Here is a 25,809-nt window from a genome sequence, read left to right as displayed (position 1 = left end):
ACTTCAGCCAGATCAGGCCTGCAAAGAAACTGCGTTTCACAGGCCTTTGGAAGAGATGTTCCCACAAGGCTGTAAGAGCACTGTGCAGAGCGAGTTGTTTCTTAGCTTCCCAAAGAGCTGGAAGCAAGATGCTGTGGGGCCCAACTCGCCCTTTGGAAAGAAGCCTGCACGTTGTGCCTTTCAGCTCTAGGGCAAAGTAGCACACCCAGAGCAGAAGTCCTACTTCAGCCAGATCAGGCCTGCAAAGAAACTGCGTTTCACAGGCCTTTGGAAGAGATGTTCCCACAAGGCTGTAAGAGCACTGTGCAGAGCGAGTTGTTTCTTAGCTTCCCAAAGAGCTGGAAGCAAGATGCTGTGGGGCCCAACTCGCCCTTTGGAAAGAAGCCTGCACGTTGTGCCTTTCAGCTCTAGGGCAAAGTAGCACACCCAGAGCAGAAGTCCTACTTCAGCCAGATCAGGCCTGCAAAGAAACTGCGTTTCACAGGCCTTTGGAAGAGATGTTCCCACTAGTCTGTAAGAGCACTGTGCAGAGCGAGTTGTTTCTTAGCTTCCCAAAGAGCTGGAAGCAAGATGCTGTGGGGCCCAACTCGCCCTTTGGAAAGAAGCCTGCACGTTGTGCCTTTCAGCTCTAGGGCAAAGTAGCACACCCAGAGCAGAAGTCCTACTTCAGCCAGATCAGGCCTGCAAAGAAACTGCGTTTCACAGGCCTTTGGAAGAGATGTTCCCGGTAGGCTGTAAGAGCACTGTGCAGAGCGAGTTGTTTCTTAGCTTCCCAAAGAGCTGGAAGCAAGATGCTGTGGGGCCCAACTCGCCCTTTGGAAAGAAGCCTGCACGTTGTGCCTTTCAGCTCTAGGGCAAAGTAGCACACCCAGAGCAGAAGTCGTACCTTAGCCAGATCAGGCCTGCAAAGAAACTGCGTTTCACAGGCCTTTGGAAGAGATGTTCCCGGTAGGCTGTAAGAGCACTGTGCAGAGCGAGTTGTTTCTTAGCTTCCCAAAGAGCTGGAAGCAAGATGCTGAGGGGCCCAACTCGCCCTTTGGAAAGAAGCCTGCACGTTGTGCCTTTCAGCTCTAGGGCAAAGTAGCACACCCAGAGCAGAAGTCCTACTTCCGCCAGATCAGGTCTGTAAAGAAACTGCGTTTCACAGGCCTTTGGAAGACATGTTCCCGGTAGGCTGTAAGAGCACTGTGCAGAGCGAGTTGTTTCTTAGCTTCCCAAAGAGCTGGAAGCAAGATGCTGTGGGGCCCAACTCGCCCTTTGGAAATAAGCCTGCACGTTGTGCCTTTCAGCTCTAGGGCAAAGTAGCACACCCAGAGCAGAAGTCCTACTTCAGCCAGATCAGGCCTGCAAATAAACTGCGTTTCACAGGCCTTTGGAAGAGATGTTCCCACTAGGCTGTAAGAGCACTGTGCAGAGCGAGTTGTTTCTTAGCTTCCCAAAGAGCTGGAAGCAAGATGCTGTGGGGCCCAACTCGCCCTTTGGAAAGAAGCCTGCACGTTGTGCCTTTCAGCTCTAGGGCAAAGGAGCACACCCAGAGCAGAAGTCCTACTTCAGCCAGATCAGGCCTGCAAAGAAACTGCGTTTCACAGGCCTTTGGAAGAGATGTTCCCACAAGGCTGTAAGAGCACTGTGCAGAGCGAGTTGTTTCTTAGCTTCCCAAAGAGCTGGAAGCAAGATGCTGTGGGGCCCAACTCGCCCTTTGGAAAGAAGCCTGCACGTTGTGCCTTTCAGCTCTAGGGCAAAGTAGCACACCCAGAGCAGAAGTCCTACTTCAGCCAGATCAGGCCTGCAAAGAAACTGCGTTTCACAGGCCTTTGGAAGAGATGTTCCCACTAGGCTGTAAGAGCACTGTGCAGAGCGAGTTGTTTCTTAGCTTCCCAAAGAGCTGGAAGCAAGATGCTGTGGGGCCCAACTCGCCCTTTGGAAAGAAGCCTGCACGTTGTGCCTTTCAGCTCTAGGGCAAAGTAGCACACCCAGAGCAGAAGTCCTACTTCAGCCAGATCAGGCCTGCAAAGAAACTGCGTTTCACAGGCCTTTGGAAGAGATGTTCCCACTAGGCTGTAAGAGCACTGTGCAGAGCGAGTTGTTTCTTAGCTTCCCAAAGAGCTGGAAGCAAGATGCTGTGGGGCCCAACTCGCCCTTTGGAAAGAAGCCTGCACGTTGTGCCTTTCAGCTCTAGGGCAAAGTAGCACACCCAGAGCAGAAGTCCTACTTCAGCCAGATCAGGCCTGCAAAGAAACTGCGTTTCACAGGCCTTTGGAAGACATGTTCCCGGTAGGCTGTAAGAGCACTGTGCAGAGCGAGTTGTTTCTTAGCTTCCCAAAGAGCTGGAAGCAAGATGCTGTGGGGCCCAACTCGCCCTTTGGAAAGAAGCCTGCACGTTGTGCCTTTCAGCTCTAGGGCAAAGTAGCACTCCCAGAGCAGAAGTCGTACCTTAGCCAGATCAGGCCTGCAAAGAAACTGCGTTTCACAGGCCTTTGGAAGAGATGTTCCCCGTAGGCTGTAAGAGCACTGTGCAGAGCGAGTTGTTTCTTAGCTTCCCAAAGAGCTGGAAGCAAGATGCTGTGGGGCCCAACTCGCCCTTTGGAAAGAAGCCTGCACGTTGTGCCTTTCAGCTCTAGGGCAAAGTAGCACACCCAGAGCAGAAGTCCTACTTCAGCCAGATCAGGCCTGCAAAGAAACTGCGTTTCACAGGCCTTTGGAAGAGATGTTCCCGGTAGGCTGTAAGAGCACTGTGCAGAGCGAGTTGTTTCTTAGCTTCCCAAAGAGCTGGAAGCAAGATGCTGTGGGGCCCAACTCGCCCTTTGGAAAGAAGCCTGCACGTTGTGCCTTTCAGCTCTAGGGCAAAGTAGCACACCCAGAGCAGAAGTCCTACTTCAGCCAGATCAGGCCTGCAAAGAAACTGCGTTTCACAGGCCTTTGGAAGAGATGTTCCCGGTAGGCTGTAAGAGCACTGTGCAGAGCGAGTTGTTTCTTAGCTTCCCAAAGAGCTGGAAGCAAGATGCTGTGGGGCCCAACTCGCCCTTTGGAAAGAAGCCTGCACGTTGTGCCTTTCAGCTCTAGGGCAAAGTAGCACACGCAGAGCAGAAGTCCGACTTCAGCCAGATCAGGCCTGCAAAGAAACTGCGTTTCACAGGCCTTTGGAAGAGATGTTCCCGGTAGGCTGTAAGAGCACTGTGCAGAGCGAGTTGTTTCTTAGCTTCCCAAAGAGCTGCAAGCAAGATGCTGTGGGGCCCAACTCGCCCTTTGGAAAGAAGCCTGCACGTTGTGCCTTTCAGCTCTAGGGCAAAGTAGCACACCCAGAGCAGAAGTCCTACTTCAGCCAGATCAGGCCTGCAAAGAAACTGCGTTTCACAGGCCTTTGGAAGAGATGTTCCCGGTAGGCTGTAAGAGCACTGTGCAGAGCGAGTTGTTTCTTAGCTTCCCAAAGAGCTGGAAGCAAGATGCTGTGGGGCCCAACTCGCCCTTTGGAAAGAAGCCTGCACGTTGTGCCTTTCAGCTCTAGGGCAAAGTAGCACACCCAGAGCAGAAGTCCTACTTCAGCCAGATCAGGCCTGCAAAGAAACTGCGTTTCACAGGCCTTTGGAAGAGATGTTCCCACAAGGCTGTAAGAGCACTGTGCAGAGCGAGTTGTTTCTTAGCTTCCCAAAGAGCTGGAAGCAAGATGCTGTGGGGCCCAACTCGCCCTTTGGAAAGAAGCCTGCACGTTGTGCCTTTCAGCTCTAGGGCAAAGTAGCACACCCAGAGCAGAAGTCCTACTTCAGCCAGATCAGGCCTGCAAAGAAACTGCGTTTCACAGGCCTTTGGAAGAGATGTTCCCACTAGTCTGTAAGAGCACTGTGCAGAGCGAGTTGTTTCTTAGCTTCCCAAAGAGCTGGAAGCAAGATGCTGTGGGGCCCAACTCGCCCTTTGGAAAGAAGCCTGCACGTTGTGCCTTTCAGCTCTAGGGCAAAGTAGCACACCCAGAGCAGAAGTCCTACTTCAGCCAGATCAGGCCTGCAAAGAAACTGCGTTTCACAGGCCTTTGGAAGAGATGTTCCCACTAGGCTGTAAGAGCACTGTGCAGAGCGAGTTGTTTCTTAGCTTCCCAAAGAGCTGGAAGCAAGATGCTGTGGGGCCCAACTCGCCCTTTGGAAAGAAGCCTGCACGTTGTGCCTTTCAGCTCTAGGGCAAAGTAGCACACCCAGAGCAGAAGTCGTACCTTAGCCAGATCAGGCCTGCAAAGAAACTGCGTTTCACAGGCCTTTGGAAGAGATGTTCCCGGTAGGCTGTAAGAGCACTGTGCAGAGCGAGTTGTTTCTTAGCTTCCCAAAGAGCTGGAAGCAAGATGCTGAGGGGCCCAACTCGCCCTTTGGAAAGAAGCCTGCACGTTGTGCCTTTCAGCTCTAGGGCAAAGTAGCACACCCAGAGCAGAAGTCCTACTTCCGCCAGATCAGGTCTGTAAAGAAACTGCGTTTCACAGGCCTTTGGAAGACATGTTCCCGGTAGGCTGTAAGAGCACTGTGCAGAGCGAGTTGTTTCTTAGCTTCCCAAAGAGCTGGAAGCAAGATGCTGTGGGGCCCAACTCGCCCTTTGGAAAGAAGCCTGCACGTTGTGCCTTTCAGCTCTAGGGCAAAGTAGCACACCCAGAGCAGAAGTCCTACTTCAGCCAGATCAGGCCTGCAAAGAAACTGCGTTTCACAGGCCTTTGGAAGAGATGTTCCCACTAGGCTGTAAGAGCACTGTGCAGAGCGAGTTGTTTCTTAGCTTCCCAAAGAGCTGGAAGCAAGATGCTGTGGGGCCCAACTCGCCCTTTGGAAAGAAGCCTGCACGTTGTGCCTTTCAGCTCTAGGGCAAAGTAGCACACGCAGAGCAGAAGTCCTAATTCAGCCAGATCAGGCCTGCAAAGAAACTGCGTTTCACAGGCCTTTGGAAGAGATGTTCACGGTAGGCTGTAAGAGCACTGTGCAGAGCGAGTTGTTTCTTAGCTTCCCAAAGAGCTGGAAGCAAGATGCTGTGGGGCCCAACTCGCCCTTTGGAAAGAAGCCTGCACGTTGTGCCTTTCAGCTCTAGGGCAAAGTAGCACACCCAGAGCAGAAGTCCTACTTCAGCCAGATCAGGCCTGCAAAGAAACTGCGTTTCACAGGCCTTTGGAAGACATGTTCCCGGTAGGCTGTAAGAGCACTGTGCAGAGCGAGTTGTTTCTTAGCTTCCCAAAGAGCTGGAAGCAAGATGCTGTGGGGCCCAACTCGCCCTTTGGAAAGAAGCCTGCACGTTGTGCCTTTCAGCTCTAGGGCAAAGTAGCACACGCAGAGCAGAAGTCCTAATTCAGCCAGATCAGGCCTGCAAAGAAACTGCGTTTCACAGGCCTTTGGAAGAGATGTTCACGGTAGGCTGTAAGAGCACTGTGCAGAGCGAGTTGTTTCTTAGCTTCCCAAAGAGCTGGAAGCAAGATGCTGTGGGGCCCAACTCGCCCTTTGGAAAGAAGCCTGCACGTTGTGCCTTTCAGCTCTAGGGCAAAGTAGCACACCCAGAGCAGAAGTCCTACTTCAGCCAGATCAGGCCTGCAAAGAAACTGCGTTTCACAGGCCTTTGGAAGACATGTTCCCGGTAGGCTGTAAGAGCACTGTGCAGAGCGAGTTGTTTCTTAGCTTCCCAAAGAGCTGGAAGCAAGATGCTGTGGGGCCCAACTCGCCCTTTGGAAAGAAGCCTGCACGTTGTGCCTTGCAGCTCTAGGGCAAAGTAGCACACCCAGAGCAGAAGTCCTACTTCAGCCAGATCAGGCCTGCAAAGAAACTGCGTTTCACAGGCCTTTGGAAGAGATGTTCCCGGTACGCTGTAAGAGCACTGTGCAGAGCGAGTTGTTTCTTAGCTTCCCAAAGAGCTGGAAGCAAGATGCTGTGGGTCCCAACTCGACCTTTGGAAAGAAGCCTGCACCTTGTGCCTTTCAGCTCTAGGGCAAAGTAGCACACCCAGAGCAGAAGTCCTACTTCAGCCAGATCAGGCCTGCAAAGAAACTGCGTTTCACAGGCCTTTGGAAGAGATGTTCCCACTAGGCTGTAAGAGCACTGTGCAGAGCGAGTTGTTTCTTAGCTTCCCAAAGAGCTGGAAGCAAGATGCTGTGGGGCCCAACTCGCCCTTTGGAAAGAAGCCTGCACGTTGTGCCTTTAGGCTCCAGGGCAAAGTAGCACACCCAGAGCAGAAGTCCTACTTCAGCCAGATCAGGCCTGCAAAGAAACTGCGTTTCACTGGCCTTTGGAAGAGATGTTCCCGTTAGGCTTTAAGAGCACTGTGCAGAGCGAGTTGTTTCTTAGCTTCCCAAAGAGCTGGAAGCAAGATGCTGTGGGGCCCAACTCGCCCTTTGGAAAGAAGCCTGCACGTTGTGCCTTTCAGCTCTAGGGCAAAGTAGCACACCCAGAGCAGAAGTCCTACTTCAGCCAGATCAGGCCTGCAAAGAAACTGCGTTTCACAGGCCTTTGGAAGAGATGTTCCCGGTAGGCTGTAAGAGCACTGTGCAGAGCGAGTTGTTTCTTAGCTTCCCAAAGAGCTGGAAGCAAGATGCTGTGGGGCCCAACTCGCCCTTTGGAAAGAAGCCTGCACGTTGTGCCTTTCAGCTCTAGGGCAAAGTAGCACACCCAGAGCAGAAGTCCTACTTCAGCCAGATCAGGCCTGCAAAGAAACTGTGTTTCACAGGCCTTTGGAAGAGATGTTCCCGGTAGTCTGTAAGAGCACTGTGCAGAGCGAGTTGTTTCTTAGCTTCCCAAAGAGCTGGAAGCAAGATGCTGTGGGGCCCAACTCGCCCTTTGGAAAGAAGCCTGCACGTTGTGCCTTTCAGCTCTAGGGCAAAGTAGCACACCCAGAGCAGAAGTCCTACTTCAGCCAGATCAGGCCTGTAAAGAAACTGCGTTTCACAGGCCTTTGGAAGACATGTTCCCGGTAGGCTGTAAGAGCACTGTGCAGAGCGAGTTGTTTCTTAGCTTCCCAAAGAGCTGGAAGCAAGATGCTGTGGGGCCCAACTCGCCCTTTGGAAAGAAGCCTGCACGTTGTGCCTTTCAGCTCTAGGGCAAAGTAGCACACCCAGAGCAGAAGTCGTACCTTAGCCAGATCAGGCCTGCAAAGAAACTGCGTTTCACTGGCCTTTGGAAGACATGTTCCCCGTAGGCTGTAAGAGCACTGTGCAGAGCGAGTTGTTTCTTAGCTTCCCAAAGAGCTGGAAGCAAGATGCTGTGGGGCCCAACTCGCCCTTTGGAAAGAAGCCTGCACGTTGTGCCTTTCAGCTCTAGGGCAAAGTAGCACACCCAGAGCAGAAGTCCTACTTCAGCCAGATCAGGTCTGTAAAGAAACTGCGTTTCACAGGCCTTTGGAAGACATGTTCCCGGTAGGCTGTAAGAGCACTGTGCAGAGCGAGTTGTTTCTTAGCTTCCCAAAGAGCTGGAAGCAAGATGCTGTGGGGCCCAACTCGCCCTTTGGAAAGAAGCCTGCACGTTGTGCCTTTCAGCTCTAGGGCAAAGTAGCACACCCAGAGCAGAAGTCCTACTTCAGCCAGATCAGGCCTGCAAAGAAACTGCGTTTCACAGGCCTTTGGAAGAGATGTTCCCACTAGGCTGTAAGAGCACTGTGCAGAGCGAGTTGTTTCTTAGCTTCCCAAAGAGCTGGAAGCAAGATGCTGTGGGGCCCAACTCGCCCTTTGGAAAGAAGCCTGCACGTTGTGCCTTTCAGCTCTAGGGCAAAGTAGCACACGCAGAGCAGAAGTCCTAATTCAGCCAGATCAGGCCTGCAAAGAAACTGCGTTTCACAGGCCTTTGGAAGACATGTTCCCCGTAGGCTGTAAGAGCACTGTGCAGAGCGAGTTGTTTCTTAGCTTCCCAAAGAGCTGGAAGCAAGATGCTGTGGGGCCCAACTCGCCCTTTGGAAAGAAGCCTGCACGTTGTGCCTTTCAGCTCTAGGGCAAAGTAGCACACCCAGAGCAGAAGTCCTACTTCAGCCAGATCAGGTCTGTAAAGAAACTGCGTTTCACAGGCCTTTGGAAGACATGTTCCCGGTAGGCTGTAAGAGCACTGTGCAGAGCGAGTTGTTTCTTAGCTTCCCAAAGAGCTGGAAGCAAGATGCTGTGGGGCCCAACTCGCCCTTTGGAAATAAGCCTGCACGTTGTGCCTTTCAGCTCTAGGGCAAAGTAGCACACCCAGAGCAGAAGTCCTACTTCAGCCAGATCAGGCCTGCAAAGAAACTGCGTTTCACAGGCCTTTGGAAGAGATGTTCCCACTAGGCTGTAAGAGCACTGTGCAGAGCGAGTTGTTTCTTAGCTTCCCAAAGAGCTGGAAGCAAGATGCTGTGGGGCCCAACTCGCCCTTTGGAAAGAAGCCTGCACGTTGTGCCTTTCAGCTCTAGGGCAAAGTAGCACACGCAGAGCAGAAGTCCTAATTCAGCCAGATCAGGCCTGCAAAGAAACTGCGTTTCACAGGCCTTTGGAAGAGATGTTCACGGTAGGCTGTAAGAGCACTGTGCAGAGCGAGTTGTTTCTTAGCTTCCCAAAGAGCTGGAAGCAAGATGCTGTGGGGCCCAACTCGCCCTTTGGAAAGAAGCCTGCACGTTGTGCCTTTCAGCTCTAGGGCAAAGTAGCACACCCAGAGCAGAAGTCCTACTTCAGCCAGATCAGGCCTGCAAAGAAACTGCGTTTCACAGGCCTTTGGAAGAGATGTTCCCGGTAGGCTGTAAGAGCACTGTGCAGAGCGAGTTGTTTCTTAGCTTCCCAAAGAGCTGGAAGCAAGATGCTGTGGGGCCCAACTCGCCCTTTGGAAAGAAGCCTGCACGTTGTGCCTTTCTGCTCTAGGGCAAAGTAGCACACCCAGAGCAGAAGTCCTACTTCAGCCAGATCAGGCCTGCAAACAAACTGCGTTTCACAGGCCTTTGGAAGAGATGTTCCCGGTAGGCTGTAAGAGCACTGTGCAGAGCGAGTTGTTTCTTAGCTTCCCAAAGAGCTGGAAGCAAGATGCTGTGGGGCCCAACTCGCCCTTTGGAAAGAAGCCTGCACGTTGTGCCTTTCAGCTCTAGGGCAAAGTAGCACACGCAGAGCAGAAGTCCTACTTCAGCCAGATCAGGCCTGCAAAGAAACTGCGTTTCACAGGCCTTTGGAAGAGATGTTCCCGGTAGGCTGTAAGAGCACTGTGCAGAGCGAGTTGTTTCTTAGCTTCCCAAAGAGCTGGAAGCAAGATGCTGTGGGGCCCAACTCGCCCTTTGGAAAGAAGCCTGCACGTTGTGCCTTTCAGCTCTAGGGCAAAGTAGCACACGCAGAGCAGAAGTCCTAATTCAGCCAGATCAGGCCTGCAAAGAAACTGCGTTTCACAGGCCTTTGGAAGAGATGTTCACGGTAGGCTGTAAGAGCACTGTGCAGAGCGAGTTGTTTCTTAGCTTCCCAAAGAGCTGGAAGCAAGATGCTGTGGGGCCCAACTCGCCCTTTGGAAAGAAGCCTGCACGTTGTGCCTTTCAGCTCTAGGGCAAAGTAGCACACCCAGAGCAGAAGTCCTACTTCAGCCAGATCAGGCCTGCAAAGAAACTGCGTTTCACAGGCCTTTGGAAGACATGTTCCCGGTAGGCTGTAAGAGCACTGTGCAGAGCGAGTTGTTTCTTAGCTTCCCAAAGAGCTGGAAGCAAGATGCTGTGGGGCCCAACTCGCCCTTTGGAAAGAAGCCTGCACGTTGTGCCTTGCAGCTCTAGGGCAAAGTAGCACACCCAGAGCAGAAGTCCTACTTCAGCCAGATCAGGCCTGCAAAGAAACTGCGTTTCACAGGCCTTTGGAAGAGATGTTCCCGGTACGCTGTAAGAGCACTGTGCAGAGCGAGTTGTTTCTTAGCTTCCCAAAGAGCTGGAAGCAAGATGCTGTGGGTCCCAACTCGACCTTTGGAAAGAAGCCTGCACCTTGTGCCTTTCAGCTCTAGGGCAAAGTAGCACACCCAGAGCAGAAGTCCTACTTCAGCCAGATCAGGCCTGCAAAGAAACTGCGTTTCACAGGCCTTTGGAAGAGATGTTCCCACTAGGCTGTAAGAGCACTGTGCAGAGCGAGTTGTTTCTTAGCTTCCCAAAGAGCTGGAAGCAAGATGCTGTGGGGCCCAACTCGCCCTTTGGAAAGAAGCCTGCACGTTGTGCCTTTAGGCTCCAGGGCAAAGTAGCACACCCAGAGCAGAAGTCCTACTTCAGCCAGATCAGGCCTGCAAAGAAACTGCGTTTCACTGGCCTTTGGAAGAGATGTTCCCGTTAGGCTTTAAGAGCACTGTGCAGAGCGAGTTGTTTCTTAGCTTCCCAAAGAGCTGGAAGCAAGATGCTGTGGGGCCCAACTCGCCCTTTGGAAAGAAGCCTGCACGTTGTGCCTTTCAGCTCTAGGGCAAAGTAGCACACCCAGAGCAGAAGTCCTACTTCAGCCAGATCAGGCCTGCAAAGAAACTGCGTTTCACAGGCCTTTGGAAGAGATGTTCCCGGTAGGCTGTAAGAGCACTGTGCAGAGCGAGTTGTTTCTTAGCTTCCCAAAGAGCTGGAAGCAAGATGCTGTGGGGCCCAACTCGCCCTTTGGAAAGAAGCCTGCACGTTGTGCCTTTCAGCTCTAGGGCAAAGTAGCACACCCAGAGCAGAAGTCCTACTTCAGCCAGATCAGGCCTGCAAAGAAACTGTGTTTCACAGGCCTTTGGAAGAGATGTTCCCGGTAGTCTGTAAGAGCACTGTGCAGAGCGAGTTGTTTCTTAGCTTCCCAAAGAGCTGGAAGCAAGATGCTGTGGGGCCCAACTCGCCCTTTGGAAAGAAGCCTGCACGTTGTGCCTTTCAGCTCTAGGGCAAAGTAGCACACCCAGAGCAGAAGTCCTACTTCAGCCAGATCAGGCCTGTAAAGAAACTGCGTTTCACAGGCCTTTGGAAGACATGTTCCCGGTAGGCTGTAAGAGCACTGTGCAGAGCGAGTTGTTTCTTAGCTTCCCAAAGAGCTGGAAGCAAGATGCTGTGGGGCCCAACTCGCCCTTTGGAAAGAAGCCTGCACGTTGTGCCTTTCAGCTCTAGGGCAAAGTAGCACACCCAGAGCAGAAGTCGTACCTTAGCCAGATCAGGCCTGCAAAGAAACTGCGTTTCACTGGCCTTTGGAAGACATGTTCCCCGTAGGCTGTAAGAGCACTGTGCAGAGCGAGTTGTTTCTTAGCTTCCCAAAGAGCTGGAAGCAAGATGCTGTGGGGCCCAACTCGCCCTTTGGAAAGAAGCCTGCACGTTGTGCCTTTCAGCTCTAGGGCAAAGTAGCACACCCAGAGCAGAAGTCCTACTTCAGCCAGATCAGGTCTGTAAAGAAACTGCGTTTCACAGGCCTTTGGAAGACATGTTCCCGGTAGGCTGTAAGAGCACTGTGCAGAGCGAGTTGTTTCTTAGCTTCCCAAAGAGCTGGAAGCAAGATGCTGTGGGGCCCAACTCGCCCTTTGGAAAGAAGCCTGCACGTTGTGCCTTTCAGCTCTAGGGCAAAGTAGCACACCCAGAGCAGAAGTCCTACTTCAGCCAGATCAGGCCTGCAAAGAAACTGCGTTTCACAGGCCTTTGGAAGAGATGTTCCCACTAGGCTGTAAGAGCACTGTGCAGAGCGAGTTGTTTCTTAGCTTCCCAAAGAGCTGGAAGCAAGATGCTGTGGGGCCCAACTCGCCCTTTGGAAAGAAGCCTGCACGTTGTGCCTTTCAGCTCTAGGGCAAAGTAGCACACGCAGAGCAGAAGTCCTAATTCAGCCAGATCAGGCCTGCAAAGAAACTGCGTTTCACAGGCCTTTGGAAGACATGTTCCCCGTAGGCTGTAAGAGCACTGTGCAGAGCGAGTTGTTTCTTAGCTTCCCAAAGAGCTGGAAGCAAGATGCTGTGGGGCCCAACTCGCCCTTTGGAAAGAAGCCTGCACGTTGTGCCTTTCAGCTCTAGGGCAAAGTAGCACACCCAGAGCAGAAGTCCTACTTCAGCCAGATCAGGTCTGTAAAGAAACTGCGTTTCACAGGCCTTTGGAAGACATGTTCCCGGTAGGCTGTAAGAGCACTGTGCAGAGCGAGTTGTTTCTTAGCTTCCCAAAGAGCTGGAAGCAAGATGCTGTGGGGCCCAACTCGCCCTTTGGAAATAAGCCTGCACGTTGTGCCTTTCAGCTCTAGGGCAAAGTAGCACACCCAGAGCAGAAGTCCTACTTCAGCCAGATCAGGCCTGCAAAGAAACTGCGTTTCACAGGCCTTTGGAAGAGATGTTCCCACTAGGCTGTAAGAGCACTGTGCAGAGCGAGTTGTTTCTTAGCTTCCCAAAGAGCTGGAAGCAAGATGCTGTGGGGCCCAACTCGCCCTTTGGAAAGAAGCCTGCACGTTGTGCCTTTCAGCTCTAGGGCAAAGTAGCACACGCAGAGCAGAAGTCCTAATTCAGCCAGATCAGGCCTGCAAAGAAACTGCGTTTCACAGGCCTTTGGAAGAGATGTTCACGGTAGGCTGTAAGAGCACTGTGCAGAGCGAGTTGTTTCTTAGCTTCCCAAAGAGCTGGAAGCAAGATGCTGTGGGGCCCAACTCGCCCTTTGGAAAGAAGCCTGCACGTTGTGCCTTTCAGCTCTAGGGCAAAGTAGCACACCCAGAGCAGAAGTCCTACTTCAGCCAGATCAGGCCTGCAAAGAAACTGCGTTTCACAGGCCTTTGGAAGAGATGTTCCCGGTAGGCTGTAAGAGCACTGTGCAGAGCGAGTTGTTTCTTAGCTTCCCAAAGAGCTGGAAGCAAGATGCTGTGGGGCCCAACTCGCCCTTTGGAAAGAAGCCTGCACGTTGTGCCTTTCTGCTCTAGGGCAAAGTAGCACACCCAGAGCAGAAGTCCTACTTCAGCCAGATCAGGCCTGCAAACAAACTGCGTTTCACAGGCCTTTGGAAGAGATGTTCCCGGTAGGCTGTAAGAGCACTGTGCAGAGCGAGTTGTTTCTTAGCTTCCCAAAGAGCTGGAAGCAAGATGCTGTGGGGCCCAACTCGCCCTTTGGAAAGAAGCCTGCACGTTGTGCCTTTCAGCTCTAGGGCAAAGTAGCACACGCAGAGCAGAAGTCCTACTTCAGCCAGATCAGGCCTGCAAAGAAACTGCGTTTCACAGGCCTTTGGAAGAGATGTTCCCGGTAGGCTGTAAGAGCACTGTGCAGAGCGAGTTGTTTCTTAGCTTCCCAAAGAGCTGCAAGCAAGATGCTGTGGGGCCCAACTCGCCCTTTGGAAAGAAGCCTGCACGTTGTGCCTTTCAGCTCTAGGGCAAAGTAGCACACCCAGAGCAGAAGTCCTACTTCAGCCAGATCAGGCCTGCAAAGAAACTGCGTTTCACAGGCCTTTGGAAGAGATGTTCCCGGTAGGCTGTAAGAGCACTGTGCAGAGCGAGTTGTTTCTTAGCTTCCCAAAGAGCTGGAAGCAAGATGCTGTGGGGCCCAACTCGCCCTTTGGAAAGAAGCCTGCACGTTGTGCCTTTCAGCTCTAGGGCAAAGGAGCACACCCAGAGCAGAAGTCCTACTTCAGCCAGATCAGGCCTGCAAAGAAACTGCGTTTCACAGGCCTTTGGAAGAGATGTTCCCACAAGGCTGTAAGAGCACTGTGCAGAGCGAGTTGTTTCTTAGCTTCCCAAAGAGCTGGAAGCAAGATGCTGTGGGGCCCAACTCGCCCTTTGGAAAGAAGCCTGCACGTTGTGCCTTTCAGCTCTAGGGCAAAGTAGCACACCCAGAGCAGAAGTCCTACTTCAGCCAGATCAGGCCTGCAAAGAAACTGCGTTTCACAGGCCTTTGGAAGAGATGTTCCCACTAGTCTGTAAGAGCACTGTGCAGAGCGAGTTGTTTCTTAGCTTCCCAAAGAGCTGGAAGCAAGATGCTGTGGGGCCCAACTCGCCCTTTGGAAAGAAGCCTGCACGTTGTGCCTTTCAGCTCTAGGGCAAAGTAGCACACCCAGAGCAGAAGTCCTACTTCAGCCAGATCAGGCCTGCAAAGAAACTGCGTTTCACAGGCCTTTGGAAGAGATGTTCCCACTAGGCTGTAAGAGCACTGTGCAGAGCGAGTTGTTTCTTAGCTTCCCAAAGAGCTGGAAGCAAGATGCTGTGGGGCCCAACTCGCCCTTTGGAAAGAAGCCTGCACGTTGTGCCTTTCAGCTCTAGGGCAAAGTAGCACACCCAGAGAAGAAGTCCTACTTCAGCCAGATCAGGCCTGCAAAGAAACTGCGTTTCACAGGCCTTTGGAAGAGATGTTCCCGGTAGGCTGTAAGAGCACTGTGCAGAGCGAGTTGTTTCTTAGCTTCCCAAAGAGCTGGAAGCAAGATGCTGTGGGGCCCAACTCGCCCTTTGGAAAGAAGCCTGCACGTTGTGCCTTTCAGCTCTAGGGCAAAGTAGCACTCCCAGAGCAGAAGTCGTACCTTAGCCAGATCAGGCCTGCAAAGAAACTGCGTTTCACAGGCCTTTGGAAGAGATGTTCCCCGTAGGCTGTAAGAGCACTGTGCAGAGCGAGTTGTTTCTTAGCTTCCCAAAGAGCTGGAAGCAAGATGCTGTGGGGCCCAACTCGCCCTTTGGAAAGAAGCCTGCACGTTGTGCCTTTCAGCTCTAGGGCAAAGTAGCACACCCAGAGCAGAAGTCCTACTTCAGCCAGATCAGGCCTGCAAAGAAACTGCGTTTCACAGGCCTTTGGAAGAGATGTTCCCGGTAGGCTGTAAGAGCACTGTGCAGAGCGAGTTGTTTCTTAGCTTCCCAAAGAGCTGGAAGCAAGATGCTGTGGGGCCCAACTCGCCCTTTCGAAAGAAGCCTGCACGTTGTGCCTTTCAGCTCTAGGGCAAAGTAGCACACCCAGAGCAGAAGTCCTACTTCAGCCAGATCAGGCCTGCAAAGAAACTGCGTTTCACAGGCCTTTGGAAGAGATGTTCCCGGTAGGCTGTAAGAGCACTGTGCAGAGCGAGTTGTTTCTTAGCTTCCCAAAGAGCTGGAAGCAAGATGCTGTGGGGCCCAACTCGCCCTTTGGAAAGAAGCCTGCACGTTGTGCCTTTCAGCTCTAGGGCAAAGTAGCACACGCAGAGCAGAAGTCCGACTTCAGCCAGATCAGGCCTGCAAAGAAACTGCGTTTCACAGGCCTTTGGAAGAGATGTTCCCGGTAGGCTGTAAGAGCACTGTGCAGAGCGAGTTGTTTCTTAGCTTCCCAAAGAGCTGCAAGCAAGATGCTGTGGGGCCCAACTCGCCCTTTGGAAAGAAGCCTGCACGTTGTGCCTTTCAGCTCTAGGGCAAAGTAGCACACCCAGAGCAGAAGTCCTACTACAGCCAGATCAGGCCTGCAAAGAAACTGCGTTTCACTGGCCTTTGGAAGAGATGTTCCCGGTAGGCTGTAAGAGCACTGTGCAGAGCGAGTTGTTTCTTAGCTTCCCAAAGAGCTGGAAGCAAGATGCTGTGGGGCCCAACTCGCCCTTTGGAAAGAAGCCTGCACGTTGTGCCTTTCAGCTCTAGGGCAAAGTAGCACACCCAGAGCAGAAGTCCTACTTCAGCCAGATCAGGCCTGCAAAGAAACTGCGTTTCACAGGCCTTTGGAAGAGATGTTCCCGGAAGGCTGTAAGAGCACTGTGCAGAGCGAGTTGTTTCTTAGCTTCCCAAAGAGCTGGAAGCAAGATGCTGTGGGGCCCAACTCGCCCTTTGGAAAGAAGCCTGCACGTTGTGCCTTTCAGCTCTAGGGCAAAGTAGCACACCCAGAGCAGAAGTCCTACTTCAGCCAGATCAGGCCTGCAAAGAAACTGCGTTTCACAGGCCTTTGGAAGAGATGTTCACGGTAGGCTGTAAGAGCACTGTGCAGAGCGAGTTGTTTCTTAGCTTCCCAAAGAGCTGGAAGCAAGATGCTGTGGGGCCCAACTCGCCCTTTGGAAAGAAGCCTGCACGTTGTGCCTTTCAGCTCTAGGGCAAAGTAGCACACGCAGAGCAGAAGTCCTAATACAGCCAGATCAGGCCTGCAAAGAAACTGCGTTTCACAGGCCTTTGGAAGAGATGTTCACGGTAGGCTGTAAGAGCACTGTGCAGAGCGAGTTGTTTCTTAGCTTCCCAAAGAGCTGGAAGCAAGATGCTGTGGGGCCCAACTCGCCCTTTGGAAAGAAGCCTGCACGTTGTGCCTTTCAGCTCTAGGGCAAAGTAGCACACCCAGAGCAGAAGTCCTACTTCAGCCAGATCAGGCCTGCAAAGAAACTGCGTTTCACAGGCCTTTGGAAGAGATGTTCCCGGTAGGCTGTAAGAGCACTGTGCAGAGCGAGTTGTTTCTTAGCTTCCCAAAGAGCTGGAAGCAAGATGCTGTGGGGCCCAACTCGCCCTTTGGAAAGAAGCCTGCACGTTGTGCCTTTCAGCTCTAGGGCAAAGTAGCACACCCAGAGCAGAAGTCCTACTTCAGCCAGATCAGGCCTGCAAAGAAACTGCGTTTCACAGGCCTTTGGAAGAGATGTTCCCGGTAGGCTGTAAGAGCACTGTGCAGAGCGAGTTGTTTCTTAGCTTCCCAAAGAGCTGGAAGCAAGATGCTGTGGGGCCCAACTCGCCCTTTGGAAAGAAGCCTGCACGTTGTGCCTTTCAGCTCTAGGGCAAAGTAGCACACGCAGAGCAGAAGTCCTACTTCAGCCAGATCAGGCCTGCAAAGAAACTGCGTTTCACAGGCCTTTGGAAGAGATGTTCCCGGTAGGCTGTAAGAGCACTGTGCAGAGCGAGTTGTTTCTTAGCTTCCCAAAGAGCTGGAAGCAAGATGCTGTGGGGCCCAACTCGCCCTTTGGAAAGAAGCCTGCACGTTGTGCCTTTCAGCTCTAGGGCAAAGTAGCACACCCAGAGCAGAAGTCCTACTTCAGCCAGATCAGGCCTGCAAAGAAACTGCGTTTCACAGGCCTTTGGAAGACATGTTCCCGGTAGGCTGTAAGAGCACTGTGCAGAGCGAGTTGTTTCTTAGCTTCCCAAAGAGCTGGAAGCAAGATGCTGTGGGGCCCAACTCGCCCTTTGGAAAGAAGCCTGCACGTTGTGCCTTTCAGCTCTAGGGCAAAGGAGCACACCCAGAGCAGAAGTCCTACTTCAGCCAGATCAGGCCTGCAAAGAAACTGCGTTTCACAGGCCTTTGGAAGAGATGTTCCCGGTAGGCTGTAAGAGCACTGTGCAGAGCGAGTTGTTTCTTAGCTTCCCAAAGAGCTGGAAGCAAGATGCTGTGGGGCCCAACTCGCCCTTTGGAAAGAAGCCTGCACGTTGTGCCTTTCAGCTCTAGGGCAAAGTAGCACACCCAGAGCAGAAGTCCTACTTCAGCCAGATCAGGCCTGCAAAGAAACTGCGTTTCACAGGCCTTTGGAAGAGATGTTCCCACTAGGCTGTAAGAGCACTGTGCAGAGCGAGTTGTTTCTTAGCTTCCCAAAGAGCTGGAAGCAAGATGCTGTGGGGCCCAACTCGCCCTTTGGAAAGAAGCCTGCACGTTGTGCCTTTCAGCTCTAGGGCAAAGTAGCACACCCAGAGAAGAAGTCCTACTTCAGCCAGATCAGGCCTGCAAAGAAACTGCGTTTCACAGGCCTTTGGAAGAGATGTTCCCGGTAGGCTGTAAGAGCACTGTGCAGAGCGAGTTGTTTCTTAGCTTCCCAAAGAGCTGGAAGCAAGATGCTGTGGGGCCCAACTCGCCCTTTGGAAAGAAGCCTGCACGTTGTGCCTTTCAGCTCTAGGGCAAAGTAGCACTCCCAGAGCAGAAGTCGTACCTTAGCCAGATCAGGCCTGCAAAGAAACTGCGTTTCACAGGCCTTTGGAAGAGATGTTCCCCGTAGGCTGTAAGAGCACTGTGCAGAGCGAGTTGTTTCTTAGCTTCCCAAAGAGCTGGAAGCAAGATGCTGTGGGGCCCAACTCGCCCTTTGGAAAGAAGCCTGCACGTTGTGCCTTTCAGCTCTAGGGCAAAGTAGCACACCCAGAGCAGAAGTCCTACTTCAGCCAGATCAGGCCTGCAAAGAAACTGCGTTTCACAGGCCTTTGGAAGAGATGTTCCCGGTAGGCTGTAAGAGCACTGTGCAGAGCGAGTTGTTTCTTAGCTTCCCAAAGAGCTGGAAGCAAGATGCTGTGGGGCCCAACTCGCCCTTTGGAAAGAAGCCTGCACGTTGTGCCTTTCAGCTCTAGGGCAAAGTAGCACACCCAGAGCAGAAGTCCTACTTCAGCCAGATCAGGCCTGCAAAGAAACTGCGTTTCACAGGCCTTTGGAAGAGATGTTCCCGGTAGGCTGTAAGAGCACTGTGCAGAGCGAGTTGTTTCTTAGCTTCCCAAAGAGCTGGAAGCAAGATGCTGTGGGGCCCAACTCGCCCTTTGGAAAGAAGCCTGCACGTTGTGCCTTTCAGCTCTAGGGCAAAGTAGCACACGCAGAGCAGAAGTCCGACTTCAGCCAGATCAGGCCTGCAAAGAAACTGCGTTTCACAGGCCTTTGGAAGAGATGTTCCCGGTAGGCTGTAAGAGCACTGTGCAGAGCGAGTTGTTTCTTAGCTTCCCAAAGAGCTGCAAGCAAGATGCTGTGGGGCCCAACTCGCCCTTTGGAAAGAAGCCTGCACGTTGTGCCTTTCAGCTCTAGGGCAAAGTAGCACACCCAGAGCAGAAGTCCTACTTCAGCCAGATCAGGCCTGCAAAGAAACTGCGTTTCACAGGCCTTTGGAAGAGATGTTCCCACAAGGCTGTAAGAGCACTGTGCAGAGCGAGTTGTTTCTTAGCTTCCCAAAGAGCTGGAAGCAAGATGCTGAGGGGCCCAACTCGCCCTTTGGAAAGAAGCCTGCACGTTGTGCCTTTCAGCTCTAGGGCAAAGTAGCACACCCAGAGCAGAAGTCCTACTTCCGCCAGATCAGGTCTGTAAAGAAACTGCGTTTCACAGGCCTTTGGAAGACATGTTCCCAGTAGGCTGTAAGAGCACTGTGCAGAGCGAGTTGTTTCTTAGCTCCCAAAGAGCTGGAAGCAAGATGCTGTGGGGCCCAACTCGCCCTTTGGAAATAAGCCTGCACGTTGTGCCTTTCAGCTCTAGGGCAAAGTAGCACACCCAGAGCAGAAGTCCTACTTCAGCCAGATCAGGCCTGCAAAGAAACTGCGTTTCACAGGCCTTTGGAAGAGATGTTCCCACTAGGCTGTAAGAGCACTGTGCAGAGCGAGTTGTTTCTTAGCTTCCCAAAGAGCTGGAAGCAAGATGCTGTGGGGCCCAACTCGCCCTTTGGAAAGAAGCCTGCACGTTGTGCCTTTCAGCTCTAGGGCAAAGTAGCACACGCAGAGCAGAAGTCCTACTTCAGCCAGATCAGGCCTGCAAAGAAACTGCGTTTCACAGGCCTTTGGAAGAGATGTTCCCGGTAGGCTGTAAGAGCACTGTGCAGAGCGAGTTGTTTCTTAGCTTCCCAAAGAGCTGCAAGCAAGATGCTGTGGGGCCCAACTCGCCCTTTGGAAAGAAGCCTGCACGTTGTGCCTTTCAGCTCTAGGGCAAAGTAGCACACCCAGAGCAGAAGTCCTACTTCAGCCAGATCAGGCCTGCAAAGAAACTGCGTTTCACAGGCCTTTGGAAGAGATGTTCCCGGTAGGCTGTAAGAGCACTGTGCAGAGCGAGTTGTTTCTTAGCTTCCCAAAGAGCTGGAAGCAAGATGCTGTGGGGCCCAACTCGCCCTTTGGAAAGAAGCCTGCACGTTGTGCCTTTCAGCTCTAGGGCAAAGGAGCACACCCAGAGCAGAAGTCCTACTTCAGCCAGATCAGGCCTGCAAAGAAACTGCGTTTCACAGGCCTTTGGAAGAGATGTTCCCACAAGGCTGTAAGAGCACTGTGCAGAGCGAGTTGTTTCTTAGCTTCCCAAAGAGCTGGAAGCAAGATGCTGTGGGGCCCAACTCGCCCTTTGGAAAGAAGCCTGCACGTTGTGCCTTTCAGCTCTAGGGCAAAGTAGCACACCCAGAGCAGAAGTCCTACTTCAGCCAGATCAGGCCTGCAAAGAAACTGCGTTTCACAGGCCTTTGGAAGAGATGTTCCCACTAGTCTGTAAGAGCACTGTGCAGAGCGAGTTGTTTCTTAGCTTCCCAAAGAGCTGGAAGCAAGATGCTGTGGGGCCCAACTCGCCCTTTGGAAAGAAGCCTGCACGTTGTGCCTTTCAGCTCTAGGGCAAAGTAGCACACCCAGAGCAGAAGTCCTACTTCAGCCAGATCAGGCCTGCAAAGAAACTGCGTTTCACAGGCCTTTGGAAGAGATGTTCCCACTAGGCTGTAAGAGCACTGTGCAGAGCGAGTTGTTTCTTAGCTTCCCAAAGAGCTGGAAGCAAGATGCTGTGGGGCCCAACTCGCCCTTTGGAAAGAAGCCTGCACGTTGTGCCTTTCAGCTCTAGGGCAAAGTAGCACACCCAGAGAAGAAGTCCTACTTCAGCCAGATCAGGCCTGCAAAGAAACTGCGTTTCACAGGCCTTTGGAAGAGATGTTCCCGGTAGGCTGTAAGAGCACTGTGCAGAGCGAGTTGTTTCTTAGCTTCCCAAAGAGCTGGAAGCAAGATGCTGTGGGGCCCAACTCGCCCTTTGGAAAGAAGCCTGCACGTTGTGCCTTTCAGCTCTAGGGCAAAGTAGCACTCCCAGAGCAGAAGTCGTACCTTAGCCAGATCAGGCCTGCAAAGAAACTGCGTTTCACAGGCCTTTGGAAGAGATGTTCCCCGTAGGCTGTAAGAGCACTGTGCAGAGCGAGTTGTTTCTTAGCTTCCCAAAGAGCTGGAAGCAAGATGCTGTGGGGCCCAACTCGCCCTTTGGAAAGAAGCCTGCACGTTGTGCCTTTCAGCTCTAGGGCAAAGTAGCACACCCAGAGCAGAAGTCCTACTTCAGCCAGATCAGGCCTGCAAAGAAACTGCGTTTCACAGGCCTTTGGAAGAGATGTTCCCGGTAGGCTGTAAGAGCACTGTGCAGAGCGAGTTGTTTCTTAGCTTCCCAAAGAGCTGGAAGCAAGATGCTGTGGGGCCCAACTCGCCCTTTGGAAAGAAGCCTGCACGTTGTGCCTTTCAGCTCTAGGGCAAAGTAGCACACCCAGAGCAGAAGTCCTACTTCAGCCAGATCAGGCCTGCAAAGAAACTGCGTTTCACAGGCCTTTGGAAGAGATGTTCCCGGTAGGCTGTAAGAGCACTGTGCAGAGCGAGTTGTTTCTTAGCTTCCCAAAGAGCTGGAAGCAAGATGCTGTGGGGCCCAACTCGCCCTTTGGAAAGAAGCCTGCACGTTGTGCCTTTCAGCTCTAGGGCAAAGTAGCACACGCAGAGCAGAAGTCCGACTTCAGCCAGATCAGGCCTGCAAAGAAACTGCGTTTCACAGGCCTTTGGAAGAGATGTTCCCGGTAGGCTGTAAGAGCACTGTGCAGAGCGAGTTGTTTCTTAGCTTCCCAAAGAGCTGCAAGCAAGATGCTGTGGGGCCCAACTCGCCCTTTGGAAAGAAGCCTGCACGTTGTGCCTTTCAGCTCTAGGGCAAAGTAGCACACCCAGAGCAGAAGTCCTACTTCAGCCAGATCAGGCCTGCAAAGAAACTGCGTTTCACAGGCCTTTGGAAGAGATGTTCCCGGTAGGCTGTAAGAGCACTGTGCAGAGCGAGTTGTTTCTTAGCTTCCCAAAGAGCTGGAAGCAAGATGCTGTGGGGCCCAACTTGCCCTTTGGAAAGAAGCCTGCACGTTGTGCCTTTCAGCTCTAGGGCAAAGTAGCACACCCAGAGCAGAAGTCCTACTTCAGCCAGATCAGGCCTGCAAAGAAACTGCGTTTCACAGGCCTTTGGAAGAGATGTTCCCACAAGGCTGTAAGAGCACTGTGCAGAGCGAGTTGTTTCTTAGCTTCCCAAAGAGCTGGAAGCAAGATGCTGTGGGGCCCAACTCGCCCTTTGGAAAGAAGCCTGCACGTTGTGCCTTTCAGCTCTAGGGCAAAGTAGCACACCCAGAGCAGAAGTCCTACTTCAGCCAGATCAGGCCTGCAAAGAAACTGCGTTTCACAGGCCTTTGGAAGAGATGTTCCCACTAGTCTGTAAGAGCACTGTGCAGAGCGAGTTGTTTCTTAGCTTCCCAAAGAGCTGGAAGCAAGATGCTGTGGGGCCCAACTCGCCCTTTGGAAAGAAGCCTGCACGTTGTGCCTTTCAGCTCTAGGGCAAAGTAGCACACCCAGAGCAGAAGTCCTACTTCAGCCAGATCAGGCCTGCAAAGAAACTGCGTTTCACAGGCCTTTGGAAGAGATGTTCCCACTAGGCTGTAAGAGCACTGTGCAGAGCGAGTTGTTTCTTAGCTTCCCAAAGAGCTGGAAGCAAGATGCTGTGGGGCCCAACTCGCCCTTTGGAAAGAAGCCTGCACGTTGTGCCTTTCAGCTCTAGGGCAAAGTAGCACACCCAGAGCAGAAGTCGTACCTTAGCCAGATCAGGCCTGCAAAGAAACTGCGTTTCACAGGCCTTTGGAAGAGATGTTCCCGGTAGGCTGTAAGAGCACTGTGCAGAGCGAGTTGTTTCTTAGCTTCCCAAAGAGCTGGAAGCAAGATGCTGAGGGGCCCAACTCGCCCTTTGGAAAGAAGCCTGCACGTTGTGCCTTTCAGCTCTAGGGCAAAGTAGCACACCCAGAGCAGAAGTCCTACTTCCGCCAGATCAGGTCTGTAAAGAAACTGCGTTTCACAGGCCTTTGGAAGACATGTTCCCGGTAGGCTGTAAGAGCACTGTGCAGAGCGAGTTGTTTCTTAGCTTCCCAAAGAGCTGGAAGCAAGATGCTGTGGGGCCCAACTCGCCCTTTGGAAATAAGCCTGCACGTTGTGCCTTTCAGCTCTAGGGCAAAGTAGCACACCCAGAGCAGAAGTCCTACTTCAGCCAGATCAGGCCTGCAAAGAAACTGCGTTTCACAGGCCTTTGGAAGAGATGTTCCCACTGGGCTGTAAGAGCACTGTGCAGAGCGAGTTGTTTCTTAGCTTCCCAAAGAGCTGGAAGCAAGATGCTGTGGGGCCCAACTCGCCCTTTGGAAAGAAGCCTGCACGTTGTGCCTTTCAGCTCTAGGGCAAAGTAGCACACGCAGAGCAGAAGTCCTAATTCAGCCAGATCAGGCCTGCAAAGAAACTGCGTTTCACAGGCCTTTGGAAGAGATGTTCACGGTAGGCTGTAAGAGCACTGTGCAGAGCGAGTTGTTTCTTAGCTTCCCAAAGAGCTGGAAGCAAGATGCTGTGGGGCCCAACTCGCCCTTTGGAAAGAAGCCTGCACGTTGTGCCTTTCAGCTCTAGGGCAAAGTAGCACACCCAGAGCAGAAGTCCTACTTCAGCCAGATCAGGCCTGCAAAGAAACTGCGTTTCACAGGCCTTTGGAAGACATGTTCCCGGTAGGCTGTAAGAGCACTGTGCAGAGCGAGTTGTTTCTTAGCTTCCCAAAGAGCTGGAAGCAAGATGCTGTGGGGCCCAACTCGCCCTTTGGAAAGAAGCCTGCACGTTGTGCCTTTCAGCTCTAGGGCAAAGTAGCACACGCAGAGCAGAAGTCCTAATTCAGCCAGATCAGGCCTGCAAAGAAACTGCGTTTCACAGGCCTTTGGAAGAGATGTTCACGGTAGGCTGTAAGAGCACTGTGCAGAGCGAGTTGTTTCTTAGCTTCCCAAAGAGCTGGAAGCAAGATGCTGTGGGGCCCAACTCGCCCTTTGGAAAGAAGCCTGCACGTTGTGCCTTTCAGCTCTAGGGCAAAGTAGCACACCCAGAGCAGAAGTCCTACTTCAGCCAGATCAGGCCTGCAAAGAAACTGCGTTTCACAGGCCTTTGGAAGACATGTTCCCGGTAGGCTGTAAGTGCACTGTGCAGAGCGAGTTGTTTCTTAGCTTCCCAAAGAGCTGGAAGCAAGATGCTGTGGGGCCCAACTCGCCCTTTGGAAAGAAGCCTGCACGTTGTGCCTTGCAGCTCTAGGGCAAAGTAGCACACCCAGAGCAGAAGTCCTACTTCAGCCAGATCAGGCCTGCAAAGAAACTGCGTTTCACAGGCCTTTGGAAGAGATGTTCCCGGTACGCTGTAAGAGCACTGTGCAGAGCGAGTTGTTTCTTAGCTTCCCAAAGAGCTGGAAGCAAGATGCTGTGGGTCCCAACTCGACCTTTGGAAAGAAGCCTGCACGTTGTGCCTTTCAGCTCTAGGGCAAAGTAGCACACCCAGAGCAGAAGTCCTACTTCAGCCAGATCAGGCCTGCAAAGAAACTGCGTTTCACAGGCCTTTGGAAGAGATGTTCCCACTAGGCTGTAAGAGCACTGTGCAGAGCGAGTTGTTTCTTAGCTTCCCAAAGAGCTGGAAGCAAGATGCTGTGGGGCCCAACTCGCCCTTTGGAAAGAAGCCTGCACGTTGTGCCTTTAGGCTCCAGGGCAAAGTAGCACACCCAGAGCAGAAGTCCTACTTCAGCCAGATCAGGCCTGCAAAGAAACTGCGTTTCACTGGCCTTTGGAAGAGATGTTCCCGTTAGGCTTTAAGAGCACTGTGCAGAGCGAGTTGTTTCTTAGCTTCCCAAAGAGCTGGAAGCAAGATGCTGTGGGGCCCAACTCGCCCTTTGGAAAGAAGCCTGCACGTTGTGCCTTTCAGCTCTAGGGCAAAGTAGCACACCCAGAGCAGAAGTCCTACTTCAGCCAGATCAGGCCTGCAAAGAAACTGCGTTTCACAGGCCTTTGGAAGAGATGTTCCCGGTAGGCTGTAAGAGCACTGTGCAGAGCGAGTTGTTTCTTAGCTTCCCAAAGAGCTGGAAGCAAGATGCTGTGGGGCCCAACTCGCCCTTTGGAAAGAAGCCTGCACGTTGTGCCTTTCAGCTCTAGGGCAAAGTAGCACACCCAGAGCAGAAGTCCTACTTCAGCCAGATCAGGCCTGCAAAGAAACTGTGTTTCACAGGCCTTTGGAAGAGATGTTCCCGGTAGGCTGTAAGAGCACTGTGCAGAGCGAGTTGTTTCTTAGCTTCCCAAAGAGCTGGAAGCAAGATGCTGTGGGGCCCAACTCGCCCTTTGGAAAGAAGCCTGCACGTTGTGCCTTTCAGCTCTAGGGCAAAGTAGCACACCCAGAGCAGAAGTCCTACTTCAGCCAGATCAGGCCTGTAAAGAAACTGCGTTTCACAGGCCTTTGGAAGACATGTTCCCGGTAGGCTGTAAGAGCACTGTGCAGAGCGAGTTGTTTCTTAGCTTCCCAAAGAGCTGGAAGCAAGATGCTGTGGGGCCCAACTCGCCCTTTGGAAAGAAGCCTGCACGTTGTGCCTTTCAGCTCTAGGGCAAAGTAGCACACCCAGAGCAGAAGTCGTACCTTAGCCAGATCAGGCCTGCAAAGAAACTGCGTTTCACTGGCCTTTGGAAGACATGTTCCCCGTAGGCTGTAAGAGCACTGTGCAGAGCGAGTTGTTTCTTAGCTTCCCAAAGAGCTGGAAGCAAGATGCTGTGGGGCCCAACTCGCCCTTTGGAAAGAAGCCTGCACGTTGTGCCTTTCAGCTCTAGGGCAAAGTAGCACACGCAGAGCAGAAGTCCTAATTCAGCCAGATCAGGCCTGCAAAGAAACTGCGTTTCACAGGCCTTTGGAAGACATGTTCCCCGTAGGCTGTAAGAGCACTGTGCAGAGCGAGTTGTTTCTTAGCTTCCCAAAGAGCTGGAAGCAAGATGCTGTGGGGCCCAACTCGCCCTTTGGAAAGAAGCCTGCACGTTGTGCCTTTCAGCTCTAGGGCAAAGTAGCACACCCAGAGCAGAAGTCCTACTTCAGCCAGATCAGGTCTGTAAAGAAACTGCGTTTCACAGGCCTTTGGAAGACATGTTCCCGGTAGGCTGTAAGAGCACTGTGCAGAGCGAGTTGTTTCTTAGCTTCCCAAAGAGCTGGAAGCAAGATGCTGTGGGGCCCAACTCGCCCTTTGGAAAGAAGCCTGCACGTTG

The sequence above is a fragment of the Equus caballus genome, chromosome 16, assembly GCF_041296265.1.
Source record: "Equus caballus isolate H_3958 breed thoroughbred chromosome 16, TB-T2T, whole genome shotgun sequence".
In the NCBI taxonomy this organism is placed as follows: Eukaryota; Metazoa; Chordata; class Mammalia; order Perissodactyla; family Equidae; genus Equus; species Equus caballus.
The sequence above is the reverse complement of the archived record's forward strand: the minus strand, read 5'-3'. Positions refer to the sequence as shown.